Consider the following 20007-nt stretch of genomic DNA (forward strand, 5'->3'; position numbering starts at 1 on the left):
AAATCAAATGTGCACTACCCTTCCTGTTGCCTCTGCTCTGCTCAAGTATATTTCACGGACAAGCTTGCACTGCTGATGTTCCGGATGTACTTGTGCTATCGGCGTATATGACCCTCGTGTGCACCTCGTCTACCCCTCCCGAGACATGCTCCCCACCCAAGTGTGTGTTCCCCTCCCATGCATGTGTCGCGCTCACATGCACCCCTTCTACCCCTCCCATGCGCGTGTTCCTCCTCACCTGCGTGTGTTCCCCCTCCTTATTCCCTTTCCGTGCCCATTTTCCCACTCCCCATGCACCCCGTCTATTAATTCGAAAAACATTTAAAAAAAAGACCAATAACTGCTGCCCAAGCCATTCGTTTAGCTTTAGGGTCCTAAAATAGTCTGAAATGTCACACATGCAGGAGTGCACTTGTGCTCTTCATGACTGGCACAAGTGAACTATTGACATATATCACGTGCAGGGAAAACATCAATCTATGATCCGTTGGCCTCACAGAAGGAACACAGGCACTCTGCCCCCTTTGCTGTTAATGCGGGTTCATTGCTCCAGCCCACATCAAAGGAGGCCAGGCTGCGGTAGACTATTGCAAGCCGACTCAGCACACGAACGCTGTGGTGAAGGTGGAAGGACGCCATTGCTTTAAAGATGGCTACTTCGCTGATGTCTGACTTTACTTTCTGCTTTATGCAAACGTGCCATTATGCATTGAGCATTTTTGTATTGCCATTGTGCAAGCGCATACAAATGTATTTTATTTTATATATTTTTTTATTCATCACACACCCTCACATCCTCTCACCCTCACAAACCCTCACCCACCGTCACACCCTCACCCACTCTCACACCCCCTCGCCCTCACACCCTCACACACTCTCACCCTCACACCCCCTCACTCACCCTCACACACTCACACACCCACTCACCCTCACCCTCACACACCCACTCACCCTCACCCTCACACACCCTCACCCTCACACCACTCAGTGCTACAACACACATGTGTGTGTAGGTGCAACTGCAATGTTCTTGGATTTTCGTCACAATAAAATACACTGAACATAATCTTCACAAACTTTATTTACAAACGTTTAAGCTATTGTCATTATAAATTACAATAACTTTTATTTAAGTATTAATTATTTACAAAATAAAAGCCATTGTTATTTGTAATATCAATACATCTAAGTCACGTAAATACAACACACATTGCATTACAAATGCTATAGGTGTCACATTTGCAAAAGTTAAAACTATTGACATTGTAACTGACAAAGCCTATTAATTTTGCTATTTTCAAAACCAACACATAAATTAAAAAAGTGTCATTTACAATACCAATCGCTCAAACTTTCCTAATGCGAAAAGTTAAAAGTATGGTCATTGTAAATCACAACACAAAAAAATAAAATTTAATTTAGAAAACAAATAGCTCAAACTTTCCTACTGCGAGACCTATTGGCAACGCCAGTGCTTGTTTATAATTTACACACAGTCAGGACAGCAGACTGCCTTCAGTGCTCTTTGGTAATAGACTTCAGCCTTTTGCTGAAGACCTCCGGTCGTAGGAATGTAACTCTGCAGCCACTCTCACATCTACGTTTACTAGAAATAGTGCTATCTTTTTTTTTTTTTATCTTTATTTTTCATTTTGCAGATGACATAGTGCTATCTTGATTTTATCATTGACTACCTTTTACATAGTGCTGTTCTAATTAATTAAATATTATTACCTACATGTATATATACTATGATCTTCATGTCAGTTGTTTTATCTTGTATCACACTGTGGTATCTCCCATTTCTAATCGCTGTAAATAGGATTGGTTATAACTCAATTTAGTTACACACTTTGCTGTGGTGAAAAACCTATACTACCTTACGATTCACTAGCTTACATACAGCTATAATTCTGTACAGAAGTGATCTTGCTATTTTCGTGTGCATCCCATGAGATGAAATAAAGTTTGACAATTAAATCCAATGGTACAATTGTATAATAAATAAAAAAAGCCTTTTAAACGCTTATCAGGAGGAAAGTGAATATCACGTAATTTTAATTTCTGACAGATAAAAAGCACCAAATCTCAAAGAATACCATAGTATACCACTGCAACAATTAATGCCTGAGCATGCATCAGCATGCACAAACTGAAAAATCACCAAATACATTTTTATTGTGCTTTGTATGGTGTTTTTTTAATTCATGATATGACACATTTTAGTAACACACATTATAAATGTAACCTTAGTATTCTGTGCCTAAAAGTTATGAGAAATGATCAAAGTAACATTTATTCTGCCACATACATAAAGTTCATCTACCAAGTAGTGTGTATGGCTAGAGAATGTGTAGGACAGGACTAAATGTATAAGCTTTGACTCTGAAAAGTTTTCTCTAAACACAACTATATCTTCAAGAGGGCCACATGAAACTAGGAATCCAGGTCATTCCAGCTTCTCACCTTTTTGCCAGCTAATAGGAGAGACTTCGCTCCTTCGTCGGGCCCTCCATTTCTGTGCGAGACAATTCACTTGCTTTTGTGTCACAGACTGCAAAGACTGCAAACTTGTCGCATACTGCTCTTGTGCTGAACGCTTTGCTTTTGTGACATGCATGAAATTGATATTGCACCAGACGTCAGGCAGCATCCTCACTAACAGAAGAATGTTGGAAAAGATTACACCATAAGTGAATAGAAACTGGATTTTCCTCTTCTCTTCCAGCATTACAGAGGTATGTTTAACGACTAATCCAATGACCTCCATAAATAATAAATGTTTCGAATAACACTCCAGCTCACCTAAAAACCCTGCACCTACAAATGGCATGTAGTATAACCCACTGATGTCTATAGGCGTATCACCCATCTATCACCCACCGCACCCCTGATCGCTTCAAGTTTGGCAACATGAACTGGAGCTAAATTTGGAAAGAACTGCAATGATTCCACAGTGATGGGTGTTTCAGCCTAGAGTAGCTTATTTGTGTGACCTCCAAAATTATAATGCTGCACAACTGCTAAACCTTTTGGATAATGAATGCTCAATTAATATATATGGTGGAATTTTTTTTAAATCTTAAATCATAATTGTTCTATACTACTTTAATTCAATGTATACTAGATCACAGTAACTTTTCTTATTTAATTTATCAATCAATCAATTCTTTATTCGGATAAAAGGATATCCATAAAAGTACAGAATAAAATACCAACACATGAAAAAATCAATACACACATAGATAGATGGTTAAAACAATAAACGCATGACTTAAAGCAGTAAGCACACAAGGAAATATACATACTGCAAGAATCAGCGCAGCGAGTTCACCATAGACTAATAACCAATAACGATGATGTTCCTAAAATGAAGATGCATAATGTAGTAAGGATCGGATAGTATAGCGAAATAGCAGCAAAGTAATATAAAAACACACATTAAGTCAAAGATAATAACAATGTGATTTATAAAATGTAGCAGCATTATATAATAAAGTGCAGTCAATTAAAGAAATAGCAGCAGGATAGTATAACAAGCACAATCCGATGTAAGTAACATGATGTAATAAAATGCATGCATTTACGGTATGTGAGCCACGTGGAGGTCTGGAATATAAAAGGGTGCAATCAGAGCTACTTATACAGTACTCATAGAGGCGCCGGAGTGAACAGTCATTCTCAGAAAGGTGCTAACGCGGAGGGTTACGTTTTCCCCGTTAAGCTTGACAATATCCAAAGACTTAAAAAAGGGAATCAGCAGCTGTTTGCTATATATTTGGTAGAAGTTGCAAAAGAATTCAAAATTTGTGAACATATGTGACAAGAATTTTTATTTCTATTAAGGACACGGAGGTGAGGATTATGCTTCTCATTTCTTTACTAGAAATCTCAGCGGCCAATCAGATAACAGTAAAATAAAATAACACTACAATACCCATGAGCATACAGGGTATCACCTGACAACCATAGAGAAACCCCTATAAAAGGTTCATTAGAGAATACCATATCCTCTTTCTTTGGTAAGAATAACTGTTAAAGTGAGGAAACCAATCCTACATTTGTGAAGAACGTGGAAGAAAAGAAGCTCGAGCACTGAAAACAGCAGTCCAACGAGCTGAAAACAGAAGAATTGATGCTTGCATCCTCAGAAAAACCGGAACCTGCGGGTATCCATAAGACAGTCTATGGAGACAGAGCAACGCTCATCACTTAGGATCAGAACCTGAAAAGAAATATAGTCGTAATACACTATTCCCTCATGGCAGAAAATACAGTAAAAAGGGAGGGAAAAACAAGGAATATATCCATAGTACATAATATACATATGCAATAAAGGCAGATTATGAAATACAGAAAATGGGTGGGATAATCCTCACCTCCGTGTCCTTAATAGAAATGAAAATTCTTGTCACGTATGTTCCCAAATTTTGAATTCTATGTCAGGACCGGAGGCTCCTATTATGCTTGTTCAAAGCTGCGCAACCACTACAGATGCAATATCCACAAGCGTATTATAAAAAAAATTCTTAAACATAGAATCAGTTGACCATTCAGCTGCCTTCATAATGTCCATTAAACTCCCATATAAAAAGCTTTGGAAGCCATAGCTCCACGAGCTGAATGTGCACCAAATTGCGCAACATCAATACCTGCCTCACCTATGAGCCATCTCACCCATCTTGCTAATGTAGCCGGGGTTACCGGGCGAAACTGTTTTTACAGAGCAATCAACAACTGACAATGCAAATCTTGTTGAAATTCAGCAGAACTTTCCTCATAATCCTTGATACATCGTACTAGCCAGTGTTTTGGATTATTAGGAAAACTCTGGTAAGTAACAGAGGTAGTATTACACTTAATGCGTCTGGAGATAGCAAAAGTGATATCAGAAACGCGCTTACAAGAAACCAAACATAATAACATAGTTAATTTTGCCGAAAGTTGTTTGCAGGATAGATTATTATTGGAGGGCCAAGCCTCCAAGAGTTGCAAAACAGTAGACACATCCCATAAATCAACGTATTTCGGGCGAGGCGGTTTTACCAACCTGATACCCCTGAGTACTTTGCAAAGTAAGGGGTGCTCACCAGCAGGTTTGTCAGATCGAAAATTATTAATCGTTCTATAAGAAAGACCGGAAGAGGCAATCGACGCAAGAAAATTCACAATCAAAAATATATCTGCTGAAGCGGGATCCACCTCCCGTTGATCGCACCAACTACACCATTGTTTCCAGGCTGTGAAATAACGTTTGTGTGTGTTGGGAGGCCAAGCCTCGCTGATAAACCTTGTAGCGTCTCGCGAAAGGCCTGGGATTTTCCAGCGATCCCCAAAACCCGCCATGCAACTAGAAGGTGTTGACCTGACTCTATCAGTCGATGCGGGTTGTTGAGAGGGTCCAGCAACAGATTCCAATGCTGGGGAAGAAGGAGCGGTACTGCACAAATCATCTCCAGAAGAACCGGGAACCAAGCCTGAGCCCTCCAAAGAGGAGTGATCAGAATCAATTCCGACTGATAATGCTTTGTGCGTGCTAAGACCCTGGGGATCATCACAAACGGGGGAAAGGCATAACACAAATGAGGCGGCCAGCCCTGCAGAAATGCATCCGCGGCCAGAGCTTCCAGATCCGGGCGCCAACTGAAAAACATTGGGAGTTGCCTGTTAAGTCGAGAGGCAAACAGATCGATCTGGCACTGACCCCAAAAGCGAGTTGGGGACCTGAATACAGGAGGATGAAGCCTCCAATCGCTGAAATCTCGGAGGTGACAAGAGTTCCAATCTGCAATCCGATTGTTGCACCCCGGAAAATATTCCGCAATCCAAACGTAGAGGAGCACATGTGTTTGTGAATGTTGTAGTTTGCAACTGCTCTTTGCTTATTTTTGGGTGTCTTCCTTAGTTTTTTGCTCACCGCTCTGTATCTCAGAGAAGCGGTCGCTCCCCACGCTCCCTGCCTGGATACCGAAGCGCTTTGCTTGCATTGCCTGCTAGAATTGGTGCCTGGGTATCGTAGCGCTTTGTTCGGTCTTCTAATTGCTACCTGCTATTGCTCACTGCTGCTGCTCGCATTTAGATCTGTGTTATTGCCTGATTGTGCTCACTGCTGCTGCTCGCATTTAGATCTGTGCTTATATTTTTATAATTAGAGCGCTCGCATTGCCTGTTTTTCAAAGTACCTATTATTGCCTGATTGTGCCGGCGCCACTGCCCATAGCGTCATCCTACTTTCTGCCCCCAATATTGTCCTGTTTCTGTTTTGCCTTCGCTGCCATCTTGTTGTTTACTGTTGTGCCTCTTAGCCAGCCTCTCCACCCCGCTCCCGCCTCCCAGCTGCTCCTCCCTCCCACTGACTGATGAGGCTCGTCCTGGTGGCATTAGCGCTGTGACCGCTATGTATCTCAGAGAAGCGGTCGCTCCCCACGCTCCCTGCCTGGATACCGTAGCGCTTTGCTTGCATTGCCTGCTAGAATTGGTGCCTGGGTATCGTAGCGCTTTATTCGGCCTTCTAATTGCTACCTGCTATTGCTCACTGCTGCTGCTCGCATTTAGATCTGTGTTATTGCCTGATTGTGCTCACTGCTGCTGCTCGCATTTAGATCTGTGCTTATAGTTTTATAATTAGAGCGCTCGCATTGCCTGTTTTTCAAAGTACCTATTATTGCCTGATTGTGCCGGCGCCACTGCCCATAGCGTCATCCTACTTTCTGCCCCCAATATCGTCCTGTTTCTGTTTTGCCTTCGCTGCCATCTTGTTGTTTACTGTTGTGCCTCTTAGCCAGCCTCTCCACCCCGCTCCCGCCTCCCAGCTGCTCCTCCCTCGACCCGCCCCTCCACTATCCACATATGACAGTTGCTCTTGCGCGCAGCGTTCACGCGCAGCGGTCGCGCCCCATGCGCGCCGAAGGTGCGCCAAAGGTAAGCCCGTCTACGCCCGTCCGCACCTGGACCGCGCCCAGCGCCAGACCCCCTGGCCCCCGCATAACCCACTCCACCTGCATAACGTACAACGCCGCATCCCTCACAGCACTTAACACCGGCCGACTCCCAAACTGCTACCAAGCCGTCCCCGGACACACCCAAGGACCCTTCCCCTGCCACTCCTGCAAGTTCGACTGCATCAGGACCCACACCAAACCCACATACTCCAACAAGAGCTCCGATACTAACCACCTAAAGTGCATCCTGCTCAACACCCGCTCGGTCCACAGACACGCCATTGAACTCTGGAACCTACTCGACACCACATCACCGGATGTCGCCTTCCTTACAGAAACATGGATGAACGCCTCATCAGCACCCGACATCGCATAGCCATCCCGGACGGCTACAAGATCATCCGGAAGGACCGCATCAACCAAACAGAAGGTGGCATCGCCATCGTCCATAAGAACACCATCCGCATCACGACCAGTTCCGACAACAACCTCACATCCGCCGAACACCTTCACTTCCAGATCCACACCGACCCCAAGACCACACTCAGAGGCACCGTCCTCTACAGGACCCCGCACACAATTCAGCGATGACATCACTGACTTCATCAGCCCACACGCCCCCCCCTCCGAGGACTACATTCTACTGGGAGACCTCAACTACCACCTGGAAAAGAAAAACAACTCCAACACCACCACCCTTCTGGACAACTTGGCCAACCTCGGACTCGAACAACTTGTCAATACCCCCACCCACTATGCCGGACACACGCTCGACCCAATCTTCACCTCAAGCAAGCACATCTCCTTCAATCACAGCACAGCTCTCCACTGGACGGACCACAGCTGCGTTCACTTCAACTACAAAAAAACCTCGACCCACAACCCCCCACAACCTATTCCCCGAAGAAACTGGAACAAAATTACTACCGACCAGCTCTTCACATCGCTTCACCAAAACCCTCCTGCCAAATCATCGGACCCAAACCAAGCAGCCACCAACCTCACACAATGGATCACCCACAGCGCAGACGAACTAGCACCCTTGAAAAAACATCAAATCAAGCAAGGTAACAAAAAAGCCCCCTGGTTCAACGATGACCTTAAGAAATCCAAGAAATTATGTCGCACCCTCGAGAAAGCCTGGAGAAAAAACCCAACCACTGACAGCCTGACCACCCTCAAGAACGCAACCCGCGAACACCACCAACTGATCCGATCCACCAAGAAATCAGCATTCAAGGATCGACTCGACAACAACGCCCACAACAGCAAGGAACTATTCAGCATCGTCAAAGAATTGACCAACCCCACCGCCGGCACCAACGACATCACTCCCTCCCAAGACCTCTGCGACTCCCTAGCCTCCAACAAAATCGCCGACATACATAACAGCTTTGAAAACCAGCCCGGGGACCAACCCACTCCACCCACCTCCGATCCAACACCCCCCTCTAACAACCTTGTCGCCTGGAACCCAATCTCCACTGAAGACACCATCTGCCTGATGAACTCCATCCACTCAGGATCGCCAACCGACCCATGTCCCCACCACATTTTCAACAAAGCAGACTCCATCATAGCACCCCATCTCCGAGACGTCATCAACTGCTCCCTCAACTCAGCCACCTTCCCGGAAAGCTGGAAACATGCGGAACTCAACGCCCATCTGAAAAAACCCACAGCCGACCCCACTGAACTTAAGAACTACCGCCCCATATTGCTCCTCCCATTCCCTGCCAAAGTGATTGAGAAAGCCGTCAACAATCAGCTCGCCGCCTTCCTCGAAACCAACAAATCCCTCGACCCCTCACAGTCCGGATTCCGAGCCAAAGACAGCACCGAAACCGCACTCATCGCAGCAACAGACGGCATCAGAACTCTACTGGACAACGGAGAAACAGCTGCCCTCATCCTACTTGACCTCTCCACAGCCTTCGACACAGTCTGCCATAGCACCCTAATACAACGCCTCAGCAACATCGGAATACAAGGAAAAGCATTGGACTGGATCATCTCGTTCCTCACCGGAAGAACCCAGAGAGTCCGCCTCCCCCCTTTTAGATCAGAGGCCACCGAAGTCATCTGCGGCGTACCACAAGAATCATCACTCAGTCCCACCCTCTTCAACATATACATGAGTCCCCTCGCATCCATCGCACGCCAACACAACCTCAACATCATCTCCTACGCAGACGACACCCAGCTGATCCTCTCCCTCACCAAAGACCCAAACACCGCCAAAATCAACTTACACGAAGGAATGAAAGAAGTAGCCGAGTGGATGAAGAACAGCCGTCTAAAACTGAACTCGGACAAAACTGAAGTCCTCATCCTAGGATCATCCCCCTTCGCCTGGGACGACTCATGGTGGCCACCAGCCCTGGGAATCGCACCCACATCTACGGACCACGCACGTAACCTGGGCTTCATCCTGGACTCCTCCCTCTCGATGACCAAACAAGTCAACGCCGTCTCATCCTCATGCTTCAACATCCTACGCATGCTCAAAAAAGTCTTCCGCTGGATCCCCACCGAAACAAGAAAGACAGTCACCCACGCACTGGTCACCAGCCGTCTGGACTACGGAAACACCCTCTACGCCGGAACCACAGCCAAAGTACAGAAAAAACTCCCAACGCATCCAAAACGCCTCAGCCAGACTCATACTGGATATCCCCCGGCAAGCTCACATCTCCGGTCACCTGAAAGACCTCCACTGGCTCCCCATCAATAAGAGAATAACGTTCCGCCTCCTCACCCACGCACACAAAGCCCTCTATGACCTAGGACCCGAATGCCTCAACACGCCACTGTCCTTCTACACCCCCACCTGACAACTACGATCATCCAATCAAGCCCTCGCAGCAATTCCGCACATCCATAGATTCACCATGGGGGGAAGAACCTTTTCCTACTTAGCGGCCAAAACCTGGAATTCTCTCCCCACCCACCTCCGCCTTGTACAGAACCACCTCTCCTTCAGAAAGCAACTTAAAACTTGGATATTCGATAAGTAAAGTACCCCCCCACCTTCCCCCCCAGCGCCTTGAGTCCCTCTGGGTGAGTAGTGCGCTATACAAATTTCAGAACTTGAACTTGAACTTGTGAGGTTTCTCTGAAGACAAAAGTGCCAGAAATCCTTGGCGATTTCTGCTAGAATCTTGGACCTCGTTCCCCCTAATATGTTGACATATCGAACCGCTGACACATTGTCCATGCGGAGAAGTATGCAACAGTTCGTCAAGCATGGAGACAAACAACGAATCGCAAATGGCCCTGCCAGAAGCTCAATTGATATGGAGAGACAATTCGTCCTGGGACCACCGGCCCCCCGTAGTTACCTGACCGCAACGGGCTCCCCATCCCCACCAACTGTCATCAGACTCTATCACCACTTCCAGAGACACTCTGAACAGGGCTCGACCATTCCGAGCTACAGACCTCAATGATACAATCTATTTGTGTAAAATCAATCTCAACTCCCTCTTGATGGATCTGATCTTCTGATTGGGCAAGAGGAGTTGGCAAGTGAGGGAATTGACTAGAAAACCCAGGAATTCCATTGATTGAGACGGAAAGAAAACTGACTTCTGTGGATTCACAAGAAATCCGAGTGACTGTAAAAGATCTTTTGACCACTCCAAATGAGTCCTTAACAGGCAAGGGCAGCGAGCCATGATGAGAATGTCGTCCAAATAAATGATCAGAAGAACACCCTGGGCTCTCAGAGATTCCACGTCAGGCCTCAGGAGCTTCATGAAGCACCAAGGTGCTGACGAGAGTCCGAAAGGGTTGTACTCAAACCAGACTCCCTGCCATTGGAACTGCAGAAACCAGCGATGAGGACCGTAAATGAGAATCAACAGATACGCATCCTTCAGACCTAGACGGACCATCCAGTCCCCTTCCTGAAGAAGGTCCCGCAGAAGATGGATGCCCTCCATCTTGAAGTGTTGGTAAACGACCCAGCCATTGAAGTCCCTGAGTTTGAGAACGAGTCTGGAACCACCTCCCTTTTTCTGAACCAGAAAGACGTTGCTGGAGAAACCCTGAGGATGACGGGTGGTCCGAACTATGGCCCCTTTTTTCAGAAGAGAGTCTATTTCCACGGAAATGACAGCTTGATCCTGAAGGGAAAAAACTAGGGGGGATGGAGGATGAGGTTGAATGGAAAAACTGAAGAACTCTATCTTGTATCCCTTGACAGTGTCCAACACCCATGCATCGCTCGAGATCCGTTGCCAACTGGGGAGAAAAAATTGAATTCTGCCCCCCAACATAACTTCTGAAGCTGAGATCAAGCTCACCTGAAGCTGAGGAATCGTGATGCTCTCCTTGATTTCCACCATAACATCCTTTCTTGAACTGGTTGCATCCTTTGCGAGAGGGATAGGAGGATTTGTTGTTATATCCTGAGTCCTGATAACCTCCACGCTGGGACTGAGAGCCACGCTGGGTGCCTTGGTGAAAACCGCGGCAGAACGATCGTCCCCTATATCGTCCGGCCCGTCCAAAAACCGGCCGAAAAGCTTGTCGAAGGGAGGACTGAGCCTTATCTAGACCACTGAAAGTAGCAACAAATTTGGTCAATTCTTTGAGAAAAGGTTGCCCAAATAGTATATAAAAAACAATAAAGTGAAGGGGGGCCTAAGGGAGTTTAAAGACCACACAGAGACACATTCCCTAAATTGAAATATGAAACACAAAGGTGTCAATGGGTCTAAAATAGAAATCTATGTGTGACACATTAAACTGATACTGTCCGTTACTATCCACTTGGCAAAAAACAACATAGAAAGATGTCCTGTGATCCCTACGTGACCTATCAGGATACCCATCAGTCACCACTCGGAACTGCCCTTCATCATTTGGGATTCCTGTGAACCATCTGCTTGGACCACAACCGGTAAATATAGAAGGTCAGATCTCATAACCTCCTGAGAACCTGGTAGTGACCAGTGTGATTTAAATGTCAGTGGTACCAGTTGGTAGGTAAAGGGGTGACTGATTTGCAGTGCTTGTGAAAAAAGTGAGTGCTAGTGAAGATAAAATTGGGTGAGGGAGCAAGAATTAAAATTTATTCTGTCTTTTGCTCGCTCCACCAATATTAAAAGAGCAGCAAAGGTAGGTTTGACAAATAGCTACCTAGATGTAAGATGTGGTCGACATGTTTCAGCAATTTTAACGGACCAACGAGTCTATTGCTTTCATCAGGACCAAAGAATTAAATAGTGCTACTGCAAGAGAAAAAGTGTAATAATAATAAAAAGTGACTACATAATTAACATACTGCAACATGGAAAAAGATCACCTGAGTTCCTAGGTGTAGTCTTGGCTGGCAGTTGTATTTGTATGTCACTAGTGGAAAGAAAAAAGTACAGACGGACAACAGTAAAATAGCCACATACAAATAGATATTGTCACATGTAGTTAATACACATTTAACACAAATGTAATTATTTGGTGGAACAAAACATTGGTTCTTGTTTTTTCAGGCATGAAGGCACTTAGATGTAGTTCCTACATGTAATTAATGTACTTCGTCTTACCCTTAGTGTCGAAGCTGAGGGCCTCACCCCGCCTGGCAACGGCTCAGGGAACGAGGGAAGCACCGCTCTATTGATAAAAAGGAAGCCAGAAAAAAAGAAGACATGTAATTGCTTTCTGTCAACTGAGAATAGCGAGCACCAGTACTTAAGTAGATGTATGATTCAGAATTCTCCAGCTTCTAAGAAGTGTATGAGAAGCAAACAATAGGTTTTGTCAGGTTCTGTTTATTGGCCATGTAGATGCTTGAAAGGAAAACATGGCAGCTTATATCGAGTAATGAGAGCGAGGTGTCGTTTGAGCAGACAGCACCCTAAATAGTAACTTTGATATCTTATCGCGTCTGTGACGGAAAGGCGTCTCATTCCGCCTGTCTGTTCTCCATACTAAGTCTCAATCCACCTTTTAAAACCATGATTACATTATGCGGATATAGCAACTCGGAAGCGATAGAAAGCAGATTAGAGCTCTAGCTGTAATGCGTTATCGCGTCATTTTTAACTAGAACTCAAAGTGCAGTCTGCAATAGCGGGGAGATGCATAGTAAAGATCACCCTTGTAAGAAAATATGCTGAAGAAAAAGCATCAGAAGTATCTCACCTCTCCGTCGGTACCTCTCCGCCGTCTTCCGAGCCGGTTGGGGAGGTGCCTGAACGGAGTGCGAGCCTTGTTTAAAAGCAGTTTGCCGGTTAGTCCTATCACGGTCATGTGATCGATGGGGTATACACACAAACCGTGATGTTGAAAGCTGAATGTCTATTGGGCCTGCAGGGAGTCAGGTGATCTCTGCGGCCGCCTTGATGAGGTGCGGAATGGTTTTTATGTTTTCTAGTGTCACCCTCGCAATCGTGCTAAAGCAGGTTGGCGTGTATTTTTAGAAACAGACAAAAGACTAAATAAGATGTATAAACACGCATGATGTAACTAGCATCGAAATTGTATTTATGAGACAACTACGCATTTACGACGTCAAAAACGGTAAAACAGCGGATTCTACATGAAATGTAGTGTAACCTAGAGGTTTTTAATTGGGGCGTCCTGTTATGTCAGTAAAGGACCCTTACAATAAAGCTGTAAACTGAGAGAACCGCATGTGATTACTTTAAGGGAGAGCTTGGCAAGGCTGGTTATAAAATAGACCAAGATATATCATCATTTGAACCTCCCTTATTCGTCCCCAGGCGTCCTGTTATGTCAGTAAAAGACCCTTACAATAAAGCTGTCAACTGAAAGAACGGCATGTGATTACTTTGAGGGAGAGATTGGCAAGGGTGGTTATAAAATAGACCAAGGTATGTCATCATTTAAACCTCCCTTGTTTGTCCCCAGCCTGAACACCCATTTCTGTTCTTTGTGTAAAAGAAATGTAGAATGGTCCGTAACATGGGGAGGGATGTAGCGCTGTTCAAGGACAGTCCAAACAAATGCAGTAGGGGCATGTTGTTTTTCCAAAAAGTGATTAGTAAGTTTGGTTGCCTGCCTTTTGCAACGAATGGTGCTCTTGTGTTCGGAAATTCGAGTTTTAACTTTCCGAGTTGTCATCCCTACGTATTTCAAGCCGCATGGGCAGGTTATGAGATAGATTAATCTCTCACTGTTACAGTTGGTAAATTTATTTTGTTTCCATGGTCTATTGGTTCCTATGTCAATTTCTGTAGACTTAGTGGTTTGTGGGCAGGCTTGGCAGGACCCACAGGGATGGTGCCCTACTACAGGTGGAAGGTCCCAGATAGTGCCAAGAGCCCTTGGCATTTTGGTGTGTGGTCTGGTGTGAATAATGCGATCCCTCAGATTTGGTCCTCTTTTGAAAGAGAATAATGGTGCAGCAAGAGTTTCTTGTCCTGAATTCAAAATAGGCCAGTGTCTTTTTACTATTTTTTTTATTTTATTAGACAGAGTCCCAAAAGTACTGACACAAGTTAGTCTTTCAGATGTAGCTTTAGGAATCGATGGTTCTAGTAGGGCCTGTCTGTTATTGTTCTTGGCCCGCTTCAGTGATTTGCATACAAGTTTAGGGGGATATTTCCTACAGCTGATTTTGTAGGGCAGCTGTATGTGTCTTGTAGCCTTCTTTGGTCGAACAATTCCTCTGTACCCTCAGGAACTGCCCATATGGTAGATTCTCTCTGAGGGATTTAGGGTGGTGAAAGTCAAAACAGAGTAAAGAATTTTTCGCCATCGGCTTTCTGTAGAGTTCTGATTGGAGCCCCTCCGGAGTAGTGAAAATCATGAGATCCAGAAAAGCAATTCTGGTTTTGCTGGCCTCCACAGTGAAACGGAGAAAGTCGTTCCTGCTGTTTAACCAGATCTGGAACGCCAGATGGTCTTCATAAGTCCCTCGCCATATCACTAGTATATCATCGATATACCTCTTCCATATTTTAATAGGGGTGATATAGGGATTGCCATTGGTAAGGACATGCTCTTGCTCAAAATGATGCACGTAGAGATTTGCCAAGCTGGGGGCAAAAATGCTCCCCATGCTGGTACCCGGTGTTTGTAAATATACCGTATCTTCAAATCTAAAGAAATAGTTGTTTCATGGCTAAGGTGGCACAAGCCATGATGAAGCTGACTGGTGTGATGCTGTCAAGGTCCCGGGCCATCAGAAGGGAAGAGATGACTTCTAACGTTTCATCTTGAGGTATCGACGTATAGAGTGATTCCACGTCAAATGAAACAAGGTGGTCACTATCTGCATCGAATTCTATGTCAGGAAGAAGTCATAGCACATCCGTGGTGTCTTTAAGGTATGTAGGCATTTCCTGCACCATAGGGCGCAGGAAATGATCAACGAAGGTGGAAAGTGGTTCCAAAATGGATCTAATGCCCGAGATTATCGGGCGGCCTGGAGGTGGCCTTTGTTGTTTATGCACCTTCGGAAGACAATAGAAATAAGACATTACTGGATGCTCTGTACAAAGAAAAGCAGCTTCCTGACGAGTGACCCATCCCTCTGACAAAGCTTCCTCCACCATCTCATGGATCTCATGGATCGTGTTGCGCATATTGGCAGTTGGATCTTGAGCGAGGGGGTAATATGCTCGTCTGTCGTTCAATTGTCGCAAGCATTCAGAACGGTAATCTTCTGTGTCCAAAAGGACAATCGGACCCCCCTTGTCCGCTGGTTTGATGGTGAGGTCAGCATTGGAAGCAAGAGATTTTAATGCTTCTTGTTCGCCTTTAGAGAAATTACAAAAGGTTTCCTTTTCTGTTGCAAAAAGAGTTTCAATATCTTTCTCTATAGCTTGTTCAAAGGCAAGTACTTGTACAGGGACCAAATGGGATCCAGGATTGAACGTTGATTTTTTCTTTAGACCTGTGTTAACATTCTCTGGGTCTGTATCTCTCTGATTTGATTTGGAAAAGAAAAACTGTAAACAAATCTTAGGGAAGAGTTTAGCCATCTCTATATTGGTTTCAAAATGGTCATTTTTGAAAGTACGCACAAAGCCCAGACCTCTATTGAGGGCTTTATCTTCCAAGGGGGTGACGGTATGTGAGCTCAAGTTGATGACGAGCCCGCCTCCGTACTCGTTTGTACTTGTCCCGATGTTTTGTTCTTCGTTGTCGTGCTCCTCAAATTCCTCGTTGAGGTGGACGGAGGGCTGTAATGGACTTGGGGCTGTGGGCCTCTTCTCCGTCCTCGGGATCTGCCTCGGCCAAACCCTAAAAAAGGCGGCTGACCCCCAAAATTTCCTGGAAATTGGGGTGGTGGAAATGGTCCCATTTGTTGAGGAAAGGGCCCCATCTGTTGTGGAAAGATAGGGCTTCCAAATTTCCAAGGGGCTGGTTGCCACCATTTTGGTTCTGGTTACCCCTCCAGTTTCTTTGGTATCTTTCCCCACGAGTTCTTTGTTGGGGATTACTTTGATTGGAGGAATCCGAATCGCTGGAATTGTCCTCGGATGTGGACGATCCGTATGATGACCCGATCTTACGACCCTTGCTATTAAAGTCTGGGGGTACATAGGAATCACTTGTATAAGGATACACCTTCTCAAAACTAAATTTGTCGACATCCTTCTTGAATTTTTCCATTTTCGAAAACAAAGTGAAGTCCTTAAAGTCTTTATTGCTTTTGTTTGTTTCGTCTTGGTTCTGTTTAAAAAGCTTACTTGACAGAGTTGTTTTAATTTGGGATTCAAGAACCTGTATCTCAATAAGGATTGCATCCGCAATCCGTTGTGAAGTCTGTATAATAAGAATCAACCAGTCTCTGGTGCTTCTCCAAGCAATCAGAGACCAGTTTTTCAGAAATTCCTTATCTTTCAGGAATAATCTTGGGGCATTGTTCACAATCAGACCAGAGGGAGCACAATTATTCCTTAAATATTGGGCCATAATAACTCCATGTGAAATAGTTCGTGATTGCGATTTTTTAAGGCCCAGAACCTTTCCCCAGTCATCTTCGTTGTTACTGATGACTACAGGTATAGAGTCTAAGAGATTCGGGTGGTCATTGAGGACCCGCTGTAGGTCATCCTCATCAAATGCTAACCCATGATTTTCTGCCATGGTATCAATACAACAATAGTGACTAGGTGCGTGCTGTATCAGGAGACACAGAGAAGAGCGTTATAGACCTACCTTGTGTAGGACTAGACAAATTTGATTTGTTTTGATAAAAGAAAGAAAGAAAGGCCCACAGCTCAGCAGGTGCTCTGGAACATAAAAAACAATAAAGTGAAGGGGGGCCTAAGGGAGTTTAAAGACCACACGGAGACACATTCCCTATATTGAAATATGAAACACAAAGGTGTCAGTGGGTCTAAAATAGAAATCTATGTGTGACACATTAAACTGATACTGTCCGTTACAATCCACTTGGCAAAAAACAACATAGAAATATGTCCTGTGATCCCTGCCCAAATAGTAAACATAGTAAACCCTGAGCCAACGGCCCAGACTCAGAAGAGAGACAATTCTGCCAATTTTGGATCCAATCTCAAATTAATAGAACGCCTGAGTTCGCAGGACATGGCACAATTGGCGTTACCCAGATGGCAGATGGCTCTCTGAGCCCAACCATACAACTCATCTGTATCAACGGCAGAAGCAGACTCCTTAGCCCGAAAACCCAATTCCAAAATGTTTGTGAGGGGACCAAGCAAGTTTAACAACTTGTCTTGACAAGAATGCCATGCTCTATCAATTCCCATTTTGGGATCTTTAGCGTACTTCTTGAGATAAGTCATCATGGAGGGGTCTACCTCAGGAGTGTCTGCCAATTTATCAGCTAAATGAGGCCGAGGACATTCCGAACGCAGACGCGTCCGCACATCCTTGTCAAAAGGTTGGCGAACATGAGATTGGACATAATCCGCTACCTCTGCAGATGGGAGACAGGACGACGAATTAGGATGCACAATGTCATTAGGGTCAAAAGTAAGGAGTTGTGGGTGAGTAGGTGCATCAACAAAAAGCTCTTTACGAGCCTTTTTAGCAGGAGGAGGAGAAACATCATGATCCGAAGACGTGTCAGGAGAAGTGTCCCCATCGTCTCGCTGGCGAGAATGTGAAACCGGAATATCTTTGGAGGAATGACCATAGGAATGATCATTAGATAGAGCCTTGGCCAACTTACCAAAATCTGATTTATGAGGATTCGCAGCCTTTGCAGAGGACGAGGAAGAACAACCAGAAGAAGAATGCAACCAGCCCGGTTCTAAAGCATATGAACATAGATGGAGCTTTAAAGGCTCAATAGCGTGGACCAGCGCTTTATTAACTGATATTGGACACCCACACCAAGTGCCTCAACCAATTCCTGCTCCATGGACCCAGAGGCTCCTTCATCATAGAAATATTCCTCCTCATCATAATATTCATCCATGGTAACACTGAAAGTGTAAATATTGCCCACTGGAGGAAGAGAAACACTGTAAACAAAAAAATTGCCACAGGCAGAAATAAGGTGGGAGTGGATAAACCCCAGGCAAGCCTACGACACAGATACAAAGGAACTGTGAAAATATGCAATTAAACGTGGAGGGAGGGCTTGCCAACAACCACTCTAGGCAATGCCTACGCACAATTATACAGCCCAAAGCCGTGATTTAGGTCTTTTGGGCATAGGGTAGGGCTGCGACAGGCTAGTGGGCAATAGAGCAAATCCAGCGCTACCAAAAGTTCAATACCGACAAATACGCTGGAAAAACAAAGAAATGGCCGCCGTGCATGCGCGGAACAGCCACCTGCTCGCAATAGAAAGAGGACAGCGCATTAACAGTACGCGCGTCCTCTAGCCCCACACTCCCGCTCCACAAACGGAAAACAATGTTGGCGCCGAGTCAGGGAGGTGAACACACGCTCCCAAAATGATATCACAAGCGGAGACGCCGGAGCGCCAAATTAAAAAAGCACAATGCACTGCATATGCCACGTGGCGCCAAGAGCAGCCAGGCACCCAGAAATTAAAGTACAAGTGGAGACGCCAGAGCGCCGATTCAAAGGAGCACAATGCGCTAGAGATTCCAAGCAACTAGGCACACAAAGCAATCAAGAATGCAACGGCTAGAAAACACAATAATGTAAGTAATGATGGGAAAGCACTTAACTGGCTACGGAGCAGCACAGAAAGAGGATATGGTATTCTCTTATGGACCTTTTATAGGGGTTATTCTATGGTTGTCAGGTGATATCCAGTATGCTCATGGGTATTGTAGTTTTATTTTATTTTACTGCTATCTGATTGGCTGCTGAGATTTCTAGTAGAGAAATGAGAAGCATAATCGGAGCCTCCAGTCCTGACATAGAATAAAAAATTTAACATGGATTGGCTACCACGATTACCACAGGGCCAGGGCATTTGCTCAAGATTGATGTTAAAGCCTAAGGGGAAGCACAGTAGTTATTTTAAAGTGCCAGCCCTAAGGCGAAAGAGCAAACTTTGTTCCCAGCGGTTAGTCACCTTTAAGAGATAGCTAGCTGGAAGTATTGTGGGGGGGGGGCCATCAGCGTCCACCATAGTTATATACCAGGCGACGGAAGATTTCAAACTTTCTTGCTTATATCTCAAGTCGCCATGATATCAATACAAGGCCTCCTGGATAATCTTTTTGTTCATGCCTACCGTATGGCTTGGGTTTGTAAAATATGCAACAGATTTACAGTAGTCGGCTAGCGCCAACCATGGTATGTCACTGCCCTTATCAGATTTAAGGCAGTTAACTCTGATTTCTCTAGTTAACGTGGCTGCTGGATTTTGCCATACTTTTATCCAAAAAATGGCCGGGCGGGACCTGATGTAGTCCTCAAATTAGGACAATTTTAACTCATGGTGTCAGACAAAGGATGAGGAACAGATCGATGTCCCCAGAACTCTCTGGCAGAATCTATTTTCTTCTACCTGAATGCTGTTGCAGTTCATGTAGCCCCAAACTTCAGCTCCATATGTTGCGGTAGGTATACACTGAGTTTTATATATTTTCAATAGGGATAACACTACCTCAGTTCTTCTGGGTTGGGGAGGCACAAGATCGAATTGACAGCCTTTAAAGATTTGCTCCAACTATGT

Source organism: Lissotriton helveticus, chromosome 2_1, assembly GCF_964261635.1.
Source record: "Lissotriton helveticus chromosome 2_1, aLisHel1.1, whole genome shotgun sequence".
Lineage (NCBI taxonomy): Eukaryota > Metazoa > Chordata > Amphibia > Caudata > Salamandridae > Lissotriton > Lissotriton helveticus.